Source organism: Leptonychotes weddellii, chromosome 14, assembly GCF_054177405.1.
Source record: "Leptonychotes weddellii isolate Sample4059 chromosome 14, ASM5417740v2, whole genome shotgun sequence".
NCBI classification, from domain to species: domain Eukaryota; kingdom Metazoa; phylum Chordata; class Mammalia; order Carnivora; family Phocidae; genus Leptonychotes; species Leptonychotes weddellii.
This window is the reverse complement of record NC_138382.1, coordinates 62,289,999-62,313,369: the sequence shown is the minus strand read 5'-3', so window position 1 is coordinate 62,313,369 and position 23,371 is coordinate 62,289,999. Positions and strand designations below refer to the sequence as shown.

The window sequence follows — 23,371 nt, the reverse complement described above, 5'->3', positions numbered from 1 at the left end:
GAGAAGCAGGCTTCCTGCCGGGCAGGGAGCCCGATGCGGGGCTCGATCCCAGGACCCCGGGATCATGACCTGAGCCGAAGGCAGACGCTTAATGACTGAGCGACCCAGGCGCCCCCATAAACATATGTCCATATCAGGCATGACACCAGATCTAGAATAGTTTGTCCTCACCTCCTACTGCTCATAGCGAATGAGTCAGCTAGCCCATACTTCTCTTTGCTTTCCTCCGTGCCTCCCAGGGATGGTTGAAATCATCTGGAATTTTAGTTTGCGATTATTATCATTTTTAGACATTCGTCCTGTTATGTTTTAAGAGTCATTTATTTAAATTGCATTTAACTCCTCGATTATGTTACCAGTGGTTAGGTATATACATGTTTCTGGCTTCCTTGCTTGCCCGTCTCTCAGACACCACACCATCTCATTCTTGACTCCTTGACTTGGATTCATTTTTTTTTTCTGGAGAGCTCTCTTGAGTAATTTTTCCAGAAAGGGTCTGTGGGTGGCATAGTTTCTTAGTCTTTCTAAGTCTGAAAATATTTGCCCTCACGTTTGAGTCACCTTTTCCGAAGTAGAGAATTCTAGGCTAACAGTCCTTCTCCAGAAACTTGAGAGTGATGCTTTGTCATCCCAACATTAATGTTGTAGGAAGCGCCGTACTCAGATGATTCTCTAAAGTTTCTTTATGGAAACAAGCAGGATTTCTCTTTCTGGTCTTGGAATTTAGAAACGTCACCAGATCATTTCTAAGCTGTTTGTTCTCCATTGGTAGTGTTTCCTGGTACCAACCAGGTAAGCTCTTTCAGCTTATACTGGTTCAGGCAAACAGGTGAATGGTGGTGCCCATTCTCTAAGGCAGGAACAGTAAAGAGGGAACAGTTTGGGTGATGGAGGACTAGTTAGTGGGTTCTCATGGAAACAAGAACCTTTAGAGCAGGACTTCTTAAACCGCCTGTGGTGAAGGGCCTTCTGCTTTTATAAAACTCTCACTACATGTGATTTCCCATGCTGGTTTGCTAACGCCAGAACCAACCTTGTACCCAATTCACATTCAGTAAGACCAGTCCGCTGGGCTTGGGCTTGGGTATCATGGCAATGTCAAATGGCTACAAATGTTTCCAAACACTTGATTTTGCTGCTCATAGCATTGCAAGCCAGTAACAAGAAGTGTGTGGATCAGTACCATTCTGCAGACCACGCTGAGCAACACTGACCTCGTCAAAGCCCGGTGCGCATTTTAGAAACAGGGAAGCTGAGGCCCAGAGAGGAGATTGGCCTTGCCCTAGATCTCACAGGAGACAGCAGCAAAATCAGCATTTCAGTCCGGTCTTTCCTCCGCTGACCCTCTGCTGTGGTGGCCTGGGCCCAAAGCCAGCAGGTCAAGCAGCACGTAGACTCAGGAGGCGCTATACCTAGCAGTCAAGGTCACGGGGCTGGCCTCCAGGTATCTGAGCTGGCGGCTCTGTGCTGAATGCCGGCTGGGAACTCGGGAAGTCAGGGCCCAGCCTGACCTTGGAGCTAGCACAAGCACAGCGGGTTGGGGATTGCTCCCTGAAGCCTGAAATCCTAGGCCGGCATGTGGCTGGTTGGCCTGCAGCCAGGAAGGGAGACGGTCTTGGCCCTTGGCCACCCTGTACATCGGCAGCTACCTGAGGTCAGGCTGATGCCGCCGAGGCGCAGCAGTGGGTGCCCAGGTTGGAGGCAGGAGCCAGCCAGGGACAGTTCACAGGGACATTTGGTCTCCTGGCTTTCGCCGCACATGGGCCTCTCCTCATTGTGGTTGGGAGATCTAGCTCCCGGGAGCAGATTGTGAATCGGCCTTGCCGCCTGAAGTTGTTGGGGGTAGGGGAAGATGGCAAGAGGAGAAGCGCTTAGGGAACAGGAGCTGGGGGCAGAGCGTACAGGGGAAGAGCATAGGCCTTGGGGCCATTGTTTCTGCCACATGACCTTTCTGTACCTTAGTTTCCCCCTCTGCAAGATGGACCTGTCGCTCAATAAATGTGAACGGCTATCAGCTGGGAGGACATGCCGGGCACCGTGTTAGGCCCTGCTCGTCTGTTAGAACGTCAGCAGATACTTTCACATTTGACTCTTCACATCAGCCCTCCCCAGGTGAATTCTGTCCTTTTCAGAGGATAGCCCCAATAATGCCAACCCAACAACAATGATGCTGCTACTTACTTGTTACACACTTACCGTGTGCTGGGTACTCCACATGCACCACCTCATTTGGTCCTCCGCAGGGCCCAGTGAGGCACATGGTAATAGCCCCATCTTACAGATGAGGCAACTGAGACTCAGAGACATTAAAATGGCTTCCCAAGGTAACTCACACTCTGATTTTTTTTGGACTCCAAAGCCTGTGTTCTTTCTAAATTCCACTGACTGAACTCATTCCTTTAGTGAGAGAGCCTGGAGGGGCCTGGGACTGGCCACTGAAAGGGGGCCAGGAGCAGGGCTGGGTCCACCGGATACCCCTCTCTGGCCTCGCTTTAGGGATAGAAGACTGAGGCCAGTCAGGAGGAAGGGACTCACCTGGGTCCTGCAGACTATAGGCCAGAGCCTCCCATGGATTTGAACTTAAGGATACTTGCTGTGTCCTGTCCCACCTCACCGCCTGTAGCTCATGCCCCAAGAACAAGGCTAGTAATACCAGGAAGATCCAGGTACGTGCCCTTAGCAAGCAGTGGGAGAGCAGGTCCCCTACCCTGGCATTAGGGTCACGGAGGCCAGAACACGGCAGGACAGTCCCTGCCTGCAGCGTCCACGCCATGGTCAGCTATGCTCACTCTCCAGGTCAGATCTTGGGAGCAGGCTACTTCCCTGTCTGCCTGTGACCATAGTTCTGAGCATGGGCTCCAGCGCATGTAGAGAGTCAGTGTTTATTGAAATAATAAATGTGTCTTGGCTTACTCTTCTGTGGGGAGGGCCTTTCTGAACGGAGTCCATAGACGTCTAAATCAGGGATGTGAGACCCAATGAGTAAAGGCCCAGAAATTCCTAAGTGGGTTAGCAGATTTAAAGCTTGGGCTGGGGTGGGTGTGTACAGATAATTCTGCAGTCTCCTAAGGCAGCCCAGGCTCATCATACTCTTCTGTAGCAGATTGGGGCAGGAGCAGGGCTCTGGAGAAGGTCAGGCCAACATACCCGGGCCCAGGCTTTCGCTGCCCTGCCGCTCAAGCACAGACTTGGCTCTTTTATTCTCCAGGGAGAATGTTCCAGGGAGAATTAAAGCCCGAGCCGCTGCTGGTGGGGACTGCAGTGGTCTTAGTCTGTTACATGCCCTGGAATTCCTGGGACCACACCTCTCCCTGGCTTGTGCCCAGTTTCTGCCCTAGCAGCATCACTCTCCTCCCCAACCCGGAACAAAATCCCAGTGTACTTTGGATCGGAAGGCAGGATGGGGAAACTTATTAAGTAACCTTTGGCAAGGACCCTCCTTTCCTTGAGGAGGGCGTTGCCAGCACGCAGCGTCCCTCAGGTAGAGTCTGCAGGAGGAAGGAGGGTGGGTGGGTTTCCGTGTGTGCACGGCTCATGATGGGGTCTTGGGAGCCCAAGCCCGGGCACAGCAGGCTTCATGCAGTGGAGGCAGTAAGGGAGAATGGTGGACACGTTGCCGTGGTGCCGCTGCAGGGGAACGGCCCGTCCAGTTGCCTGGGCTGCCTCCTGAGGCTGCCGAATCTCCCTAGGGGCCTCTCTGGAGCCTTGGGCTTTGGCTGGGGGTGCTGCCCCCCAGAAACGGGAGGTACATATACACTGGCTTCCTGCTGACCCTTGCTGGTCCCAGCCCTGGGAGCCGCTGCCGGCTTGTCTGAACAGTGGGAAGTTTGCTTGCGTGATTGGGCCATATAGCCAGCCAGCTTCTCAGGCTAGCCGGGGGTGGGGTGGGGGCTCGTCTGTTGCACGGGCTGCCCTGTGTGGCGGTGCAGGGCACAGTGGAGAGTGGACTGGGTTTGACCCATAGCTCTGCGCTTACTAGCATGTGGCCTTGAGCATGTTTCATCATCTCTCTGCCTCTGTTTACTCATTTGTAAAGTGGGGACATTAGACATCATACCTGATAGGGCTGTGAAGGTTTAACGAGACAATAACAGGGAAGTGCTTTGACCAGTGCTGACACATAGGAAGTGTCAAATAAATGTTTGTTAAGTGAATTATGTGGATCCATAAATGGGGCCTAGGCCTTGAATGCTCAGGTGCCCATCCCTGTGGCCGGAGAGCCACCTAGATCTCATTGTTCTCTGGACCCCAGTTCGCCCTGTGCTGAACAGCACTATCATTTATGTAGGTCTGAAGAGCACTGGGGTGCAGTGGAAGGAGCACTAGGCTGGGAGGAGCAATCCTTGGTCCCGGCCCTACCACTCAGTTGCTCTGTTTCCTCCGGGCCTCAGTTTCACTGTCTGTAAATGGGAAACAGCAGTGAAAGATCTCCAAGGGCCCTTCTGGCTTAGATAGCCCGAGTGTCCGTGACTCCCCATTCTGCCCCAGGCTCTACACTGGGAGGCCCATCTGCTTCGCTGATTTGTGTCTGGAGCTATGGAGAGGCAGAGGGCAGTGGCTGTGTGGGTTCCAAGTTGATCCAAGTGCTCTCCTGACCTGGTCTGGCAGGCTCCTGGGCCTCAGGGCGCTGAGCTGCTGGGCCCTTTGCTCATTATCCTTGTGGTCCAGAGCACTGATGAATGCATTCTGGATCTGTTCTGGACCCCGCCCCCTGGGCTGGCAGAGCTGTTCTTCCCATCGTGGCACAGTGTCCAATTACAAACTCAGTAGTCTGGCTGTGTGGCTGATGTCTGTCTCCCTCAGGAACTTTGTGAGTGCAGGGCCCAGGTCTGTCCATTCTCTACCGCATCTCGAGCGCCCAGCACGGAACCTGGCATGTAGTTGGTGCTCCAGAACTATTTGTTGATGGAGAGGTGAAGACCCAGCTGAAACCTGGGGGCTCCTCTCATGTCAACTCAGGCTCTCCACCCTAAGCAATCTTATCCCACGCACCAGAAATGCCATCCTGGGAACCAGTCAGCCCCACTGGAAATTGGTCAGCCCCATTAGAACTGGACTCTCTTGAGACTCACCTTCTTAGTTTCCCAGGATAAGGTGGACCCTGCTTCCCAGGAGCCTGCAGGATGACAGTCTTCCAGTCTGGAAGGCTCTTGGGCCCTGCCAGGACTGCCTTGGCGCTGCCCCCAGCAACAAGACAAAGTATTGATCGGAGTTTGTAAGTGACAACTCAGATGAGGGCTGTTCCAAGTTGACCCTGATATAGGATGTTTTCTTCCACCTGCACGCGAGCGTATGCTTGTACGTGTGAGATGAGACAGGCATGGAGTCAGAGACAGGGGCAGGGAGACGGGCAGCGAGAGGCCTCCAGAGACAGTGAGACTGACACAGGGAGAGTAAGAGGCAGAGGACAGCCCTTCAGCCCAGGGTGGGGTGAGGTGGGAAAGGGGCACGGGGGCTCCTTCTGCCCATAGTTTTTCCTATGTGACATCCCAGGGGGCCCACCACCCCGGTAGTAAGCAGTTTCAGGTTGGAGCTGCTGTCGGATGGGCACCCCTAGCCTGGGCCCCAGGCACAACCCAGGGCGCGTTGTCGATATCAGACAACCAACTGCAACAGCCCCAACATCAGACAGCTTGGCGGTGGCAAAGCAGTTTCCTGGTGGCGGGGCATGCAGGGTTAAGGAGCAGGCACCCTGGAGTTGGCCCCACTGGTCTTCAGTCCTGAAGCTAGCTGTGTGACTTTGGGCAACTTCCAAGCCCATTCTGTACCTGACATTCCCCATCTGTGAGTAGGGTGGTAATAGCCCCTGCCTCACAACGTGCTGGCGAGGATTAAGCAAATTAACGAAAGCCAAATTCTGGGAGTAATGCCTGGCATGGGATCATTGAATTCTCTGAATCCCACAGTTGGGCAGGTCAAGGGTTGTCAGCCCCATTTTACAGATGAGGAAACCAAGGCTCAGAGGTGGGCGGGGACTTGATCAGGGATACCCAGCCAACCAGTGCTGGAGCTGGAACTGGAACTGGGGGCTCCTGCCTCCCAGTGCAGGGCTCTTTCCTCTGAGCACCCCCATCCCTCTGTTAGGGATGTCTCTTTCACTTGTGGTCCTAACTCTTGAGCTGTTGTACTGTGCTCCTCCCAGCCATCGCACTGTGGGGGAGGAAGCCCCGCGCTCTCTGTCCATCGGATGCCCCGGAGTTTGACACGCATGAGTGCTAAGCTCCGGCTACACTGGATGGTGCTGTTGTGCGCTGAGCATAGCCGGCCGCTGCCCCATCCCAGCTCCCCCATCCCGAGGCGGTGACATTCTCAGAGTCCGCCGCACGTTGGCTGCAGGACCCTGGGTTAAATTGCAGCCGCCCACAGGGATGTGAGCAGCGTGGGGGTGGGGGCGTGCCGGGAAGCCCGCGTGACGGGCTCCATCCTGCCGAGAACGGCAGCCAGTGGCTTTGCACTGCCCCTGCGGGGGGAGCCCTCAGCATGGCTGTGGGGTGCACCCGGCTCGGGGATCCCAGTGCCAGGGGCCGCCACCCTCAGCGATGGCTGCCTCTTCCTCCAGAGCGGCACTTGGGGGGCCTGCCCAGGCCCCGGGGACGGGCACAGGGGAGCCAGGGCCAGTGCGTGCCTGCGTGTGAGTGTGAGCATGTAACCAAGCGGCCGAGAGAACCGGGGCTCCTTGCAGGCTGAAGGACTGTCTGCCGGCAGAGGACGAGGACGCTTCCTGAGACCTCCCGCTCTCCTCCTCCTCCCCGGATGAAAGTGACTTGGGAAATCAGAGTTTTCTCTGATGGAAGAAAGAAAGGCAGAGCAGCGGCTGCCGGCTGGACAGGGTGTGTGTTTGGAAAAGAGGAAGAGGAGGAGGGCGAGGAGGAGGAGGAGGAGGAGGAAGAGGAGGAGGGGCGAGTGATGCAAGGGTTTTGAAACCGCTACCTAGATGTGGGAGGTGGAACCTGGTCATTTGGTTCTGCTTTTCCCAGCAGGTATCGCTGCCCTGGGGAACTTGGGTAAGTCCATAAATAGCTCTGCTGACACAAAGAAGCTCTGTCTGGGGCAGGCGGCCGCTTGACACGGGCGGCCGGGCGGCCAGGAGCTGCCACTGCCACGGCCACCCGCCCGGCCACCCGCCCTCCCACGGGAGGAGCCCGGCCGAGACCGAGACCGAGACCGGGACCAGGCTGGTGGGCTGGCTGGCAAGAGCAGCAGCCAGGAGTCTCCTGGGTCCCTGCTGGAGTGTGCTGGGTAGGTGCCTTGGTGACAGGGTGGTTGTGCGGTAGGCGGGGGTGGGGGCACTTGTCCAGGCCACCCCAGGCCCCTGTCTCCATTGTTTCTTCCCCAGGGCAGCCATTGATAGGCATGTTGCAACTAAATCGTGTGTGTTATGCTCTGAGATAGCTCTGTATGTGTGTGTGTGTGTGTGTGTGTGTGTGTCTGTCTGTCTGTCTGTCTGTCTGTCTTTCTCAGGGTGGGGACCCACAGGGCCGGGGGCATGTAAACCACTATGTGCTGCTCCCCACTTCTAGGCTGGTCAGCTGGTTTTTCTTTCTGGGAGAAAGGAATGTTTGGTGACCACAAGTTGGGACACTGCATGGGGAGGGAGTGTCCAGCTAGCCGTGTTGGTGACCATGTCAGGGACGCTGACTGTACTCCAGCCACCAGGGATGGCCCCTCTTGCCTAGTTCGTGTCAGGGAAGGAGACGGTCTGGGGTGGGGGTGGGGTGGGGGGTGGGGAGGTGGGTCTCAGCGGGGGAGGGGGTTGCCTCTGATTCGAGAGACTTCTGCTGAAATGTCCGCAGAAAGCACAAGCGGGGATGCTCTGGGCTCCTGAGCCCCTTGAGAAAGGTCCTCCTGCACCTGCTCCCCTGGCTCCAGTTGAGAACTGTAGGCAGGGGGGTAATTGTTAGGGACCTGCTCACCCCACAGAGCTAACCACGGTGAGGGGACAGAGGGCAATCCTTTTATCAACTTGGAAGCCCCACATCTCTATTCTTGTCCTGAGGTGTCTGGGAAGAACCTTTGTGCCCTGGGACCTCAGCGTTGTGGAAGAGCCATGGTCCAGATTGGGAAGGGGCTGTGTCCACACGGCAGGCCTCTGGCCAGGACCAGGATGGAGGACTTCTGCTTCCTGGAGCAGTGAGGACAGGACACATGGGTGCCATTACCCTGCCTCAGCTCTGAATCTGGTACTCCTGGCTTGAGATGCCTGGTGGGGTACAGAGCCCCCAGGCCCCTCACTGAAAACTTTCCACATCCTGCTGCCCTCAGGCCTATGGCTGGGGGCTACTATATGGCTCCTCCCTCGAGGTGGCTGGAGTGGGTATATCTCTTGGAAGGAAGGAGCTGCAGGGCCTGCCCACCGATACCTGTGGATCCCAGCCAACGCACTGAGGCCATAGTCAGAGTTTCCACGGGGGCCCCTTGAGTCCTCCGTCCCCAGCCAAGGGGCACCTCCCTTCTTCCCCAGCCCTAGCATGAGGCATGCCTTAGCCCAGGGCGGGCCCTTCAGGGAGCCAAGTTCCACAACAGGGCTTGCTTCAGGCCCAGCCTGGCATCTGAAGCAGCCAGGGGGATGGTGAAGATGGAGGCAGCTGAGGCGAGGGACCCCCTGTTGGGAAGTCTCCAGGGCCTTGAACCAGAAACGCTTGATGGGGCTGCTGATCCTAGGACTTGGTATCAGTGAGACCACCCCACCCCCCAGCATACTCGCCTTTGCACACGTTTCCGCTGCCTGGAAAGCCCATTTCTTCTCTCCAGGTCTTCATCCTGGAGACCCCGAACTTCTACAGCTAGAGCAAATACGCCTGTGGGAGCCTGTCTGTCCATTGGTGGTGGCACCCAGGGTGGTTACTTCATGTCTTATTTACGTGGGATCTGGGCCTTATTCATCTCTGGGTCCCAAAGGCCTAGCCTGGGACGCAGGGCATGGTGGGAAAGGGCTAGGATGGGCTTTCCTTGAGGACAAGCCCTGATGTCCAAGTCAGCTCTTTTCTGCCCATCTCCTAGCTCTACATGTCAGAGAGTGCTATTTTGCTCCCATAGGGCCAAGGGGTTGGGGGGTGGGATTTGACAGGAGGTGAAGCAAGGAGAATTTTAGCTTCAGCCTGTCTGAGGTCACAGGGGAGCCTACTTGGGTCATGTTGGGCTGGGTGGTGTTCACACCATGACCTGGGCCATCGAGGATGGAAGGGGCAGCCCCGGCTGCTTTGAATGCAATGTGCATGGTCCTTTGCACAGACTGCAGTGGCTTAGAGCCCAGCTTGGGCCCCCTTGGGATACTGCCAACCATGGAGGTGGATCTGGGATTTTGTGGGGGGGTGATTCTCAGCCAGTGGGCTGCCTGGCTTCCCCAGAAACGGCACAGTTGAGGAGGGAGTACCTGTGCCCAGCTGGGTTCCTGGAGGCCCTTACAGCTTCTTCCCATTTACTTACCCAAGGCCCTGGAGATGGCTGAGTCCATTTGCCTTCTGGACAGATAGGGGACTAAGGCAGGAGAGGAAGGACTTGCCTGAGGCTCAGTAGCCAAGTGGGGACGAGAACCCAGGTCTCCGGTTTCCCAGCCCAAATCTCTCTCTAACTGGATCACACCAACTGGATGACTCAGAATAAACCTAGCTTTCATCTTGATGTTCCCTCTTTTTTGGACTTCCCAGTGACGTGTTCCTTCCTAGAACCCCCCGGCTTACCACCTAGAGCCTGTCTCTCCTCTGAAAAACTGTGTGCAGTACAGAAAGCCCTTGCTGGGCCAACAGGCCAGAGACTGAGACACATTCTAGCTCCTACTCACTGGATGATCTCAGGCAAATATCCTTCCCCGCCACCCCGCCACCCCGCCCCCCCCGGCTCAGTTTCCCCTTTGGAGCAACCAGGAACTGGACCAGGTCCCTTGTAGGGATCCAGTTCTTTGATTCTCTGTAGACTCTCTTCCTGGGTTCTGTGAGTCATAGGTCAGGGCGAGGGTCTGGCTCAGCAGGGAAGTAGCCCCTAACCTGTTACTCAGGCATTTTTGGCCAGAGGCCTTCTCCTGTAAGCTGGAGCCCAGGGCAGGGCTGGGAGCTTTGTTGTTGTTTGTGGAACCAGGCCGTTTCCAAGATGTCATTGCTCAGGGAAAACCGTCATTCCTCTCAGGGATAAACAAGGCTGCTTATGGCTCAGCCCGCTACGCCCAGAGAGGCTGGTGCCACTCACAGCAGGCCAGGCTCAGCCCCAGGGAGCTGCCACCTTCCCCTGCACAGCCAGCTGCATCCAGGTATCTGGGATTGGGGTGGGGGTGGGGCAGGACTGGGGACAGGGGTGCTGGGGCTATGACCCGCTGGGGAGATCAGAGCCTCCAGGCACAGAGGAGAGGGTGGGGGGGGGGGGTTGTCCCAGGATTCCTTCTTTCTCTGGCAATGGGCCTCCGTCACTGCTCCAGATGTGTGGATAGCTGCCAGGTGTGCTCTCTGTTCCAGATGGCCCAGGGTTTGTCCCCTCTCCCTGCCTGCCATGGGCCAGCCTGCTTGCACCTGGCACCGTAGATCAGGCTGCCGCCGAACTGTCAGTGGCTCCCAACTTAGAAAGGCCGGGGGTGTAGTAAGTTATTTTGAACTGGGCATGCTTTTCCCCATGTAGCCAGGGCTCTCTATGGTGTCCTCAGTTACCTCTTGGTGGGGTTACCCTCGGGCTACTAGAACTCAGGCACTTGGGGCAGGGTGGCAGGGGGCGGGGCGGGGGTAGAGAAAGCTGGACAGAGCAAATGGCTGTCCACAACCTTGGGACAAAGGCTAGGGGCAGCCAGGGGGAGGGCCATGGAATGGAAGGGGGTGTGGCCGTGCAGCTCCTTAGGTCAGGGGTTGCAAGCGATGCTCATCCTGGACACGGAAACCTTCACTGCTCCGACCTCGATTCATGGTTTAAGAGCATCTCTGAACTTGCCCTCTCTGCCTGCCCCCCTCCCTCCCTTCCTTCCACAGGTGTAAAATACTGGCTGTGTACCACGCACTGGCCAGGTAGTGGAGGTATAGACATAAAGGGCCCGATCTTTAACCCGGGGCTAAAGACGGGCATGTGATGGATGGTAACGGCACAGCTCTGATGGGGAGACTCAGGGAGTGGCAACCCTGGGGAAGCTTCTAAACCAGCCTGGGAGCCTCAGCAACGCTTCCTGCAGGAGGCGAGGCAGAGTCTGGATGCATAGGTGCTTGTCCATCGAAGGAGCAAGTCTCTACCCTGGTCCGCCCACCCTTCTGTAGTGTAGACGTGATTCCTGCCCAGCCGTAGAGATCCCCTGTGTGTGTCCAGGCGCTGTTCCTTCCAATCCCAGGGGAGGCTGCCTAGTGTGTGTTGTGTAGGGGTGTGGGCTCTGGACTGGAGCTTTACAGCTGTGCACCCTTGGACAAGACACTGACTGCCCCCCTCGCCTCCGCCTCTTCAGGCAATGGCCCGGCCTCATCGGGTTAGATGAGAGGTTGTGTGCATGCAGGGCTTCGTGGGCAGCCGCTGGGTTCTTCTAGCACCTTACCTCACGGCGGCTGTCAGTGAATGAGGTGATGTGGGCGAAGCGAGGCCCTTGGCATGGGGTCTGACACAGAGTTGGCGTTCCGGAAAGGGGAGCTGGCGCAGCGGCTTTTGGGGGGCGGTGTTGGCATGTGCTTCAGAGATGTGCACCAAGGACGGGGGCTCGTGGTGGAAGGAGGGAAGGGGGGGTGGACCCTGGGACGAGGGCTTTTGTTTGCCTTTTAAGTAAACTTCTCAGTTGAAATGCAACAGACTTAGAGAAAGATTAGAACTATACAGCTGATGAGTTTTCACAAAGTGAACAAACTCTCCAGGTCAAGAAATAGAACATTCGAGTACCCCGGAAGTACCCCACACTCCCTTTGAGTCATCAGCGCCTTAGAAGTAACCCCTGTCCTGACTCCTCTCATTAATCAGTGTCTCCTGATTTTGAACTTGGTATACCTGGAATCACTGAGCATGTACTCCTTCACGCTGACTTCTCTGGGTCCACAGTTTGATGATGAGACTTGTCAACATTCCTGTATGAAGTGTTACTTTGTTCATTCTCACTACTGTCCTATTTCGCTGTGTGAATATCTTGCAATTTACCCATTCTACTGTTGAACCTTTGGGTTGTTGCCAGCCGGAGGTTATCGTGGAGAGCACTGCTATGAATAGTCTCATGGAGTCTTTGCTGCACCGTATATACTTTTCTGTTGGGTAAATACGTAAGGTTTACAATTGCTGAGTCATAAAGTGGTATATAATTAGCTTTAGTAGATCCTATCATATAATTTTCCCAAGTGCGACACCAGGGCACTCTACGAGCTGTGGATAAGAGCTTCTGTTACCCCACGTCCTCACCAACGTTATTGGTATTAGATACTACGATAACTAAATATGGGTTTAATTTGCATTTCCTTGGTGACTAATAAGGTTCAGGACCTTTCCCTATGTTGATTGGCCACCTCTTAGTGAAGCGTCTCTTCCAGCTTCTTCCCTCCCAGCTTTCTCTTCGGTTGTCTGTCTTTTTCTTACTGGTTTGTGGGAGCTTAAAAAATATTCTGGATACGTTTTCACTGTGGAATATACACATTGCAAATATCTCCTCCCACCCTGTGTCTTGCCTTTTCCCTCTTTTGAGGAGGGTCTCTGAAGAATACAAGGTCTTAACGGAGCCCAACCTGTCAGTCTTTTTCGTTAAGGAGAGTGCTTACTGAATCCTGTTTCTTTGCCTGTTACAAAGTTGTGGATATGTTCTGTGTTATCTTCCAGAAGTTCCATTGTTTTATGTTTCATATTTTGGTCTAAAATCCACTTGAAATAGATTCTTATGTATGGTGGATGTAGAAGTCAAGACTCATTTTCTCAGGGTGGTTATCCAGTTAGTTTAAGAAAAAAACCCATCCTTTCTCACTGTTGGGGATCATCGTCTTTGTCAGAAATCAATGGGCAATACACATGGGGGTGATTTGAATTTGGAAGGATGAGTAGGAGTTTGCCCCGGGGACAAGAGAGGGGAGGGTGTTCTAAGTAGGAAGTACAGTGAGCAGAGGTTTCGAGGTGCCTGAGAGTAGAGTGTGTTTGGGGAACTACAAATGATTTAGACCTGCTGGAGGGAAGGGAAGAGAAACGGCATGGTGGGGAGATCAGTTGGCAGGGGCAGAACACACAGGGCAAGGAGCTGGGACTATCCCAGAGGGAGAGAAGGGTTTTCAGTGGGAGAGGAATATAATCAGGTTCTTGTGAGGGAGATGAGACAAAGTCCCATGACAGGAGGAGGCAAGAGGATGGTTTTAGAGCAGACTGCAAACCCACATGACCCCAGCCTCAACATCACCCCCTAGCAGAGAGCGTGTCTGCTTCAGGGGGGCAGTGGTGGACGTAGCAATGTGCCTGGGGCCTTGGAGGTGACCTTTGGCCACAGGGTGGTGGCTGAGCCCAATGGCCAGATATCCATTCTAGTGTCCTGGAATGGAAGAGCCTCCCCCCTCAGCTCCCAACCTAGTGTCTCCAGCACTGCAGGCCCCGAAAGAAGAATATTTTAGGAACTGGGGCACACAGACAAAGGTTGGGGTCCCTGGAGAGGGGGTGCTTTCTGCTTCTCCTGCCCTCGATGTACCCACAAGGAGACCTGGCCATACCGTGGGCCTTGGTTCTTCCAGGCTGGCTGAGATTCAGAGCTGGGCAGACCCCCTCCAGAAGATGTGACCTAGAGAGGGAAGTAATTTGGCCCAGGCCACACAGGGAGCCAGACTGACCCAGCCTAGGGGAAACTGAGCACAAGCTCAGCTGCCTCTCTAGCCTCCGGGGCCTTTGGTACGGGCCTCAGTTTCCTCCCCTGAAATGTACAGATAATAGTACCCCCATCTTAAGGCTGTTGTCAGAATGTGCCAAGTAGCATCTCCCAGAGTGGGATGCAGGGAAGGGGACTGATGATGTTAACACTGTTGGTAGTAATAAGTATGATTACAGGAACTGGAAATGTTTATCGAGCACCCACTATGTGCTGGCCCCTTTATGTGGATTCTCTCCCAACAATGCTGTGATATAGGTACTAACTACTTATATCACCATTTACAGATGAGAGAATTGAACCTGGAACAGGGTAAGCAGCCTGCCCAGAGGTAAGGGCACCAGGCAAGAAAGTGGCAGAGGCAGGATTTGAACCTGAGTCTGTGTCTCCAGACCTCGGTTCTTCACCAGCATTCGGCTTCCCTCCGCCACCCCTGGCTTTGAAGGCGCTCTCTGTTCTCTGAGCCTTAGATTTGGGGTTGGTCCCTGGTACCTGCTGTGAGAGAGAGCGGGAGCCAAGTGGTGAAGAGGAGGGGCACCCCAGCGGGCTGAGCACCACTGTGCACCAGGCCCTGCCTCCTGCCCTGTGGGGGGTGTCACACTGAGTCAGCCACAGGGTTAGGAAGTGAGATTCAACCCCAGGCCCTCCTGATTCCAAATCCTGGTCTCATGACCACCGTGCTATTTGTGCCCTTCCCTGGGGTCCTCCTAGCTTGGCAGAGCTTTTCTGTTTGATCAACTGGCATAGGACATCACAGAGACATCACACGCTTCCGGCTTCTCCGCACATGAAGTGGGCCCTGGAGGGAGACAGGTTGGGAAGGTCACCAGCTGTATGGAATGCTGTACCACCCCACCCCCTCCAGGTGAGTCAGACACCTGCCCCTCACTCTCCACCAGTTTGGGGTATGAGCAGGGCCCCTATGTCTGGAATGGCTCACCGTGCCTCACGGCGCCTGGCCCAGGTGGGTGCTGGGTGAGGTCTTTTGAAGGAAGGGAGGGAGGGGGGTGAGGAAAGGCAGTGAAGGGGCCGGAAAGGAGGTTGTGGGATAGTAGAAAGAGCAGGGCTTTGCAGCCAGGCCGACCATGTGACTCCTCTACTTACTTGCTTGGTGATCCTGCACGTCACTGAACCTCCCTGAGTCCCAGTCCCAGCTTCCTTATTTGCCAACTGGGGCCGGTGGTACCGACCATATGGGGCTGCAGGGGGTGAGCGAGTGTATGGAAAGCAACTGTCATGGTGCCTGGTATCTGGGAGACACTCAAGTCATGGTTTCTCTCTTCCTCTCTCCCCCCATCATTATCACTGTTCTCTGTTTCCATCATCTCTGGCTCCACCTTCCCTATATCTCTGCAGCATCACACAAACACGGCTCTCGGGGTGAAGTCCAAATTCCTGAACATACCCATGCTTCTGCTCGCGGAACCACCTGCACTTCCTTGAAGGTTCCATGCTGTCTCTGGCTTTGGCCTGGGTCCTCTCCCATCCCTGTCCCCATGACCTCCTCCAAGAGCCATCCCCTTCTTTCCTGCTACCTCTGTAGCCCCCTAGGGAAGGGGGAGTGTAATGGGTGGGTAGGAGAGTGACATGGGCCTCTCACCTGGTTCTCTGCCCCATAGGCCAGCACCTTCAGGGAAGGGAAGGTGTCTTGCCACTGTTTGCCCTGCACAGGCCCTGGCACGTGGCTGGGGCTCTGTCGGTATTTGCTGAGTAACTCTGGGGGTTGGCGGGGGAAGTAAGTGAGCCAGGGACACAATCCTGATGAGCCAAAGCAGGGCCTGCCCAGAGCCATGAGAGCAGGGCAGGCCGGACATTGGCAGGAGAGCAGAGAGCCCTCTAGCCAGGGCATCCCAGGGAGCGTTTAACTGGGCTCTGGGGGATGGGCAGGAGATGGACTTAAGAGGTAGAGACAATAGGGAAGTGAGACAGTACGTGGATCAGGCAGAGAAAGGGGGTGCCAGGGGGGAAGGGGAATGGTGGCGGAGCCCGCAGGGGCTGGTTCTGAGCAGAGAGCCCAGAGGTGGGGCAGGAGAGGCCGCTGGGGCCTGGCATTCTCCTTCTGACGGAGGCTCCGGTCCCTATGGGGACAGGAAGCAGCTGGGACAGCCCTGCTCTCCACTTTCATGCTTTCAGAAGAGAAGAGAGCTGAGGTATGGAAGGGGTCTTGGGTTTGGGGAGCTCCCAATCCAGGTCCCCCCCGCCCACACACATTGAAGCAGTGGCATCTGGGTCCCGAGAAGAGGGGCTTAGCCAGATGGTGATGGGGGAGCTTGGTCCTGGAAACTCTCACTTTGGGTGGTGCTTTCCCTGCCCGGTGAGAAGCTGGGCATCCAGTAAGCTCCAAAGGCCTGAGGACATGTCCTTCTGGCATACCCAGGTGGCGGTGCCAAGAGTAGGGAAGCCTCAAAGACGGGTGTCTTCACTTCTCCTTCCTTAAGGATTCTCCTTCCCTGTGTGTTGGCTTTGTCCTGACAGTTTCTGACCTGGGAAAGCTACTTCTCTGTGTCTCAGTATTGCTTCCAGTCAGTGGGTCTGGTATGCTCCCTGTTGTGGTTCGTTGCCCTCCTGAGTCCCCGACAGACCCAGGAGGAGTCGTGGGATCTTTTAGGAATGGAGAATTTTCGGTCTGCATTCAAATTCCTCTTTCCTTTCTCTCCTGCAGCTGGGCCTCTGTGAATAGGACGCATGAACGGGTAGCTGCCTCCAGTGAGCTTGCCTGCTCCTTGTCTGGGGACAAGGGGCTGCTGAGGTCATGCCTCTTCTGCATGGGCTTCCCATGGTAGAGGGAGTGCTGTGTGTTGGAATTGGTCCTGCACTGGGTTCTGGTCTGCATGCATGTCCTGATTCTGTTGTATGACCTTGGGTACATCACCTCCCTTCTCTGGGCCTCACTCATCCTATCGGTTAACTGGGGCTGCTCCCCAGGATTATGTGGGGAGTTGGAAAAAAGTCAAGATGCCAGCCTTACTCTTAGGGAATCTTATCCAGTAAGGTCTGGAATTCGGCCTAGATATAGATATTTTTAAAATGCTCCACCGGTGATTCTGAAGTGTACCTCTCTTTTGAGAACCAATAGTCTGGATCAGTGATATTTTTAATGTGCAAATTAATCTCTTGGAATCTTGGTAAAATGCAGATTCTGATCCAGCACCTGTGGGTGGAAGACTAAGAGTCTATATCTCGTGTGGGCTTCCAGGAGCTGCTACCGCTGCTGTTTCAGGGGCCCCACTTTTGGTCCTAGATGGTCCTGTGAAGTTCACTGGATTGCCCGCTCATTCATTCATTCATTCATTCATCCCTCATCAAACACTTGAGATGGAGAGTGGTGGAAGGTAAAGCCAAAGGGAGACAGAGCCCAGACCTGCTCAGGGCTACAGAATTTGGACTTCATCTGGAAGGCATTAGGGAGCCTTGTCAGGGCTTTAGGCAGAGGCGTGACAGGGTCAGATGTGCCTAAAAGGCTCCTCTGGCATGGCGACCAAAGGGGTCTGGGCTGCCGCTGCGAGGTCCTCATCAATTCCGGTGGGAGATGACCGTGTCTGAAGGGAGGTGGTGGTAGTGGAGATGGAGGGAGTGGAGAGGTGATTTTTTTTCTAAGTTAATCAACTTGGCTTTTGAAGCAGTTTCAGGGATTGAAAGGAAGGTATATAGAGTTCCCATATACTCCCTGTCCCCACACTTGCATCCCCTACCCCAGGGGGATGATTTTGAAGATTTTCCAAGGGGCAATCAGGAGGTTCTGGTGACTGGCCGGAGTTGGTGGGGAGGGTGGTAGTGAAGGGACAGTGAGAGAGGATGATACCCGGGTCCCTGGTTTGGGCAGCTGATGATGGCATCCTGGATGGAGTGGACTCGCATTCAGCCTGGGAGCACTGGCGGGGTGTGCAGAGGGCAGTTTCTGTCTTTCTGCCTGGGCTCTAGCCACACAGGTGTCCTCCAATGCACCAGGGTGCTGGCCTCCTTGCCCACGCAGATCTGGGGCTCCGTGTCGTCGCAGAGTGGCCTTTCCCACCTGACATGCATTCTCTCCCGCCGCACCTTACGGTTTTCCTGTCCATCACCGGCCACACTTTGTATCCATTACGTGTTTCTGTGGGCGATGTCGTGGCTCGTGTCAGTCCTTCCTCTCTGGCCTCAAAGCCCCTCTCGGACAGGGATCGTGTCTTTCTCATTTCCTGTCGTACCCACAGAGCCTAGGACAGTGTTTGGGAGCAGCGCTGTTTCACGAGTGCTTGGTGAACCCTTGCCTCTGGGATCAAGACTCAGGAGACAGGTCGGGGCTGGCAGTGTGGGCTGGGCAGTGGCCAGGTGGCGCGGATGGTGACTGTAGCCCGGGGAGGGGATGGGTGCACCAGGGAGCGTGCAGGACTGAGACGGGCGGGGGTCTGGGACAGGTTCCCATGGACGGACCAAGAGGCCCAGGACCTGGTGGAAGAGGGGTCATCAGACTGGTGGCGGGGGGTGGGATCCAGGGAAGGAGATGTAGGAGTTGGGCCGTCCCACTGTGGTCGTGGCTGCCGTCCAGGTGCTCCGTCTGCCACAAGGTGCCCGGCTCCGGGTGCACGTCAGCTCAGCACTCCTCCCACCGAGCTGAGGAGCTGTCAGGAATCCCATGTTATGGCTGATGGAACTGGGGCTCAAAGAGGCTCTGCCTGAGGTCACCCAGCCTGTGAGTGAGGAGGGGGTCAGTCTCCAGAGCTCTCTCCACTGTAAGGTGCTGTCCCCATGCCCCGTGTTCTGTGTCAGACCTGTCATGCTGGGGACAGGGGAGGAGGAGAACAGCCTGGAGGCTCTGAGCTGGCAGGCAGAGGCAGGGTGGTGGCTCCAGCCTCTGGGTGTCAAGAAATCAGGCGGAGGAGCTGGACGAAGGCTGGGCTGGGGGAGCGAAGTGTTGGCCAGGCAGCTGAGGTCTTGGAAGCCAGCCTCATGCTGGGGACCTGGAAGCCAGGGAGCTGCTTAGGAACCCAGAGTGTGCCAAACTTGAAGGAGCAACCCCATCTCACAAGTCAAGCCTGGAGATCAGGCACTGGGCAGGAATTCTAATAGCCTCTCCCTTTCTCCAACCACGTTCCAGTTCGCAGAGCACTCTCCTGTCCTTTCTCAGACTTGGTCCCCTTAGCCCTCTGGAAGAGGGGTGGTGGTGGCAGGAAGTGTCCTCACTTCATGTCCCATTTCACAGCAGAGGAACCCAGAAGTGACAGCCTGTCACACAGCTAGCAGATGATGGAGTCAGGATTCCAACGCAGGCCTTCTGGCTTTCTGTCCATGCTCTATCTGTAAAATCCTAGCTGTGTAAGGGCCACCCAGAGACAAAGGCAAACCCTAGTTCACACCCCCCGCCCCCGCTCCAGGGCAGGAAGTGGTTTTTGAGGACAGATGCAGAGCCCAGCATCTGTGGTGGATGTGATGAGTCATCTCAGGGTGAGAGCTGCAGGTTGACTCTGGGGTCAGCAGACCTGCTCCACATTTAGTAGCTGTGTGACATTGGGCAAGTCACTTCCAGCAGCTCACTGCCACCCCCTACCCCAGCAGCAGGGCGGGGCCCAGGAGATGCTCTGGGAGTCCCACCTGCCACCCTTCCCGGCCTCTTCTGAGCCCTGGATTGGACTGGGGGCAGAATTTGATTAGCTCCTAAACAGCAGCTTCATGTAGAGGGCCTGGCTCATTTCCTGTGTGCTTCTAGCCGGCAAGACATGGACAGAATTAACACTGGGCCAGCCAAGCCAGAGAAGTGCAGACTCCCCACAGGAAGGGGACCGCTGCTCAGAACACTCTGGACCCAAGGCCCTGGGCCAGCAGGCGGATCTCTCTGGGGCCCTGTGGCTGGATTCTTATCACCCCAACCTGTTGCAAAGCAGTCTAACTGGGTGTTGCCTGTTAGCTCCCTGTACCTCCTCTGTCAGAACATTCGCCGCAGGCCTTACTACCAATTGTCCAGCCTCTGTTTTTTTTCTGCTCAACGGAGGGCAGTTATTGTGTGTGATTTGTCCCCTTCTGTCCTTTCAGGGGCTCCTTCAGTGCCTGAGCGCACCGTTGCATGTTAGGACGCATGCGTGTCCCTGCAGTCCTCCCCCGACCGCCACCCCCTGCTCACACTGCCCAGAGCAGTTTTGACATAGCAGGGCTCTGCATGGATCACTCTGTTCCTCATAGGACAATCCCACGCCTGGCATCCCTTGTGACATACTCTCATCTTTATCTCTTTTCCTGTCCTAATTCCTTCACTGGCCACCCCTCCCCCCAGATTTCTGAGGTTTCCTGTATTTGCTCCAGAAGCCCCCTCCCCCCAAGGCACTCCCAACCCCAGCTCGCCCAGGAACACTGGCCTGACCAAACCCGTGTGGGCACTCACACGAGCCCGATCCTGGAGCACAGGGAAGAACCAAAGAGCTCCGGCTGGTCCTCCTTTGCCAGTACCTGCCCTGAGTGTATGGGGCCCAGGTGAGGGGCCTCCGGCAGTGCTCAGCCTCCCCCCGCCCCCACCTTCCCTCTAGACTCCTGGGTCCACCATATTGTGTGGAAGGGCCCAGTGAAGCCAGGCGGTACCCTTGGCCAGGAGACTTGAGGGCTGATTCTAAATCAGCCTCCAGTTTCTTAGGTAACTCCCTTAGCTTCCGGGACCTCAGTTTCCCCATCTGTGAAATAAGACTGGACTAATGATAGCCACCATGTTACCAAACGCGTCGCCTGGGCCAGGCCCTGTGGGGAGCACTGAGAATGGTCCCTGTGAGTCCCTGGTGTGATAGGATGGCCCTGGTCCAGGTGAGGGGACGGGGACCCAGAGGTTGGGAGGCTGGCCAGAGTCGCACAGCTGGAAAGCAACACTGCTGACATCTGAACACTGATCCCTGGGCCCTCTCAGAGCCCTTGGGTCCTGGGTGGTTTCTCGGCTGCCCCGGGGCGGGGGCCCTCCGGGGATGGTGGCACTTCCCCTCCTGGCTTTGTTTGGTTTGGCCTCAGTGTGGGGCAGGATTGGCAGAGGCAGGCTGACTTGCATTTCTGGTTTTGGGTCTGTGGCTGCACTTTTCCCGAGGAGGGTAGGCGGGCTCAGGCTCAGTCAGTGCTGGGACAGGCCCGGCCCCACCCCCACCCCCCAGGAAAGGGGAAATGTGGCCTGCTCCCCGCTCAGGGCCACTCCGTGCCAGGCCCCGAAGGCACCGGTTGCTGCTTCCTTCCGTCTGTCCTTCCAGGTCGGGGGGGTCTGGCCAAGGGGGCGGGTGATTGAATGTGGGGCACCAGGGAGCTGGCTGTTTGTTTTCCTCGAGGAGCATGCTCCCTGGTGGGTGGGGGGAGGGGCGGAGGACTGGGCTGCTCTGGAATGAGATCAGAAGCAGGCCTGGGAAGAAGGAGCCAGAGGCCCTGCTCTCACCCCAGCCGAGCCCCGATTGGTGCTGGTGCTTTGGGGCACGTCTGTAGGTCACTGTCCAGGCTGGGCCTCAGCCTTGCTGTCTGTCCCTCAGCAGGGGAGCTCTCTCTCTCCCTGGGAGCAGTCTGATGGGGCTAGAGCACAGACCTTGGTTTCTAGATGAGATTTCTGGAGAGGCCCGCCGTCACAATCACCAGCTTTGATTCTGGGTATTTGGCCAGAGCTTGCTTCCAGGGGTCCGTGGGAAGGATGGGCCACGGTTTGGGGTCTGTGACTTCAGCTCTTCCCTCTAGACCCATTGTTCCAGTCACTACAGCTGCCACCAGCACCAGCAGCCCGTTCGAGAGCTTTATACTTTCGGGGCGCCTGGCTGGCTCAGTCGGGAGAATGTGCGCTTCTTGATCTTGGGATCGTGAGTTCGAGCCCCGCCTTGGGCATAGAGCCTACTTAAAAAAGAAAAGAGCTTTATCCTTTCTATGTTTATTCGCCTGGCTTGTCACTTGTGTGTGGGGGTTATTTCATTCAATGGGTGGGGACCTTGAGACCCAGGGGGTTTAGCGACTGGCTTTCCCTGGCCCTGCTGTGTGATATGCCCTTGGCTCCTGACCCTCTCTGGGCCTCAGCCTCCCGCTCTGTGCACTGGGGATTTGGGATCAAGGATGTGTCAGGGCCTGAGGCTGAGGTGTGAGGGGTCTCTGGGTAGAGTCATTTCCCAGCTGCAGGTACGATTTATAGGGCAGGGAATCCCTGTGGGTGGACACCTGTCTTCAGCTGTGCCTGAGAACCGAACCCTGGCCAGATCATCCTAGAGTCCTCTAAGGCCCACTCCGCTGCCTTGCTCAGTCATCCTCTCCATCGGGGGCGGGGGGGGCTCCCTTTCACTTTCATGCTCCCAGCCTGTGGCCCTTACCCACACCGTGCTTTCATATCCGCTCTGGTGCCCCCAGATGCCAGTGGGACCCCTGCCACGTGTGGGCAGCACTCTGTGGCTGCCTTGAGCCACGGCTGGGCCACAGGCTGGGGCGTCACCGTCACGGCCTCCCCAGGCCTGAAAAGACTTCTTAGCTTTGGGCACAGCCTCTCAGTCCTGGGTAGCTGTGCGGTAGTGGAAAAGTCACTGCTCTTTGTGCTCAGCATGGTCATCCATCAAATGGACGTTATAATGGTCTCTACAACGAGAGCTCTTAACCTATGTTCTGGGAGTACTTACCTCTCCAGATCTCGGCCAGTGTCCGTGTGTGTGCATGCGCGTGCGTGGACGGGCACATTCCCGTTTATCTGTAGAGTCCCCAGGGACGTGTGGCCACTTTCCCCTTCTAGGTGGCCATGGCCTCTTGATGGGTGAAACCCAGACCCCAGATAGTTCTCGCGCCAGCATTCCGAGTCCTTGGGTGTGATGAGGGGCCCGGCCCAGGCTTGAGACCTGCTTCTCCCCTGTGCTGTTGCCGTCCCGTGGATACTCCTGACCCTTCTCTGAGCCCCAGTCTTCCTGTGAGCAAGCTGGCTTTCAGACTTCATCAAGGGCACTATTTTTTTCCCTTTGCAAATGAAATCTGTAGGAATCCAGCAAAAATGCCGAGGGTTTGAGGGTTGTGTGTCAGGCAGGAAAAGCTTTCTTTTTCTGTGTGGAGCTCCTGAAGTTCCTCCAAACACAGTTTAAAAACCACTGGGTGGGGCGCCTGGGTGGCTCAGTCGTTAAGCGTCTGCCTTCGGCTCAGGTCATGATCCCAGGGTCCTGGGATCGAGTCCCACATCGGGCTCCCTGCTCGGCAGGAAGCCTGCTTCTCCCTCTCCCACTCCCCCTGCTTGTGTTCCTGCTCTCGCTATCTCTCTCTCTGTCAAATAAATAAATAAAAATCTTTAACAAAAAAACCACTGGGTGGATGATCCCTCAGGGAGGTCTCCATGTGCCCGTGACATCTGTGTCGTCCAAGGGTGGGCAATATTTTGAAGTTCTGGTTTCATTCCAGTTTGCTAGTTTCAAAGAGATACTTAAATATTCAGAGCAAGTTCTTGTTTGAATGGGATTTTTTTAAAACTTTGGTTCAGGTAGAAGATACCCTTTGGCCAGGTCCAAGGTTCTATCACTTTGTGATTGCTCTGGCTTGGGACTTGGCTTGGTTCTGGTCCATGAAGGAGGAGCCTGCGTGGCCCCTCCTTTACTCGGAGACACCATGACACTTCCCTCAGAGGGCCATCAGGAAGATCGCACAAGAGGAGTGTTTAATCTGGCACAG

General features: G+C 55.8%; 1 protein-coding gene across 5 annotated transcripts in view; it reads left to right on the top strand.

Moving 5' to 3' along the window:
- RGS3 (regulator of G protein signaling 3) overlaps positions 1-23,371 on the top strand; it is a 117,577-nt gene that overhangs the window by 78,276 nt on the left and 15,930 nt on the right. The window contains exon 1 of one of the 5 annotated variants that reach the window (XM_081803407.1): positions 7,054-7,239. The exons of the other annotated variants lie outside the window; for them this stretch is intronic. The gene's annotated coding sequence lies outside the window, so the exon portion shown is untranslated. Of the gene's footprint in view, positions 1-7,053; positions 7,240-23,371 lie in introns of those variants that run through there. 5 annotated transcript variants of the gene reach the window in all.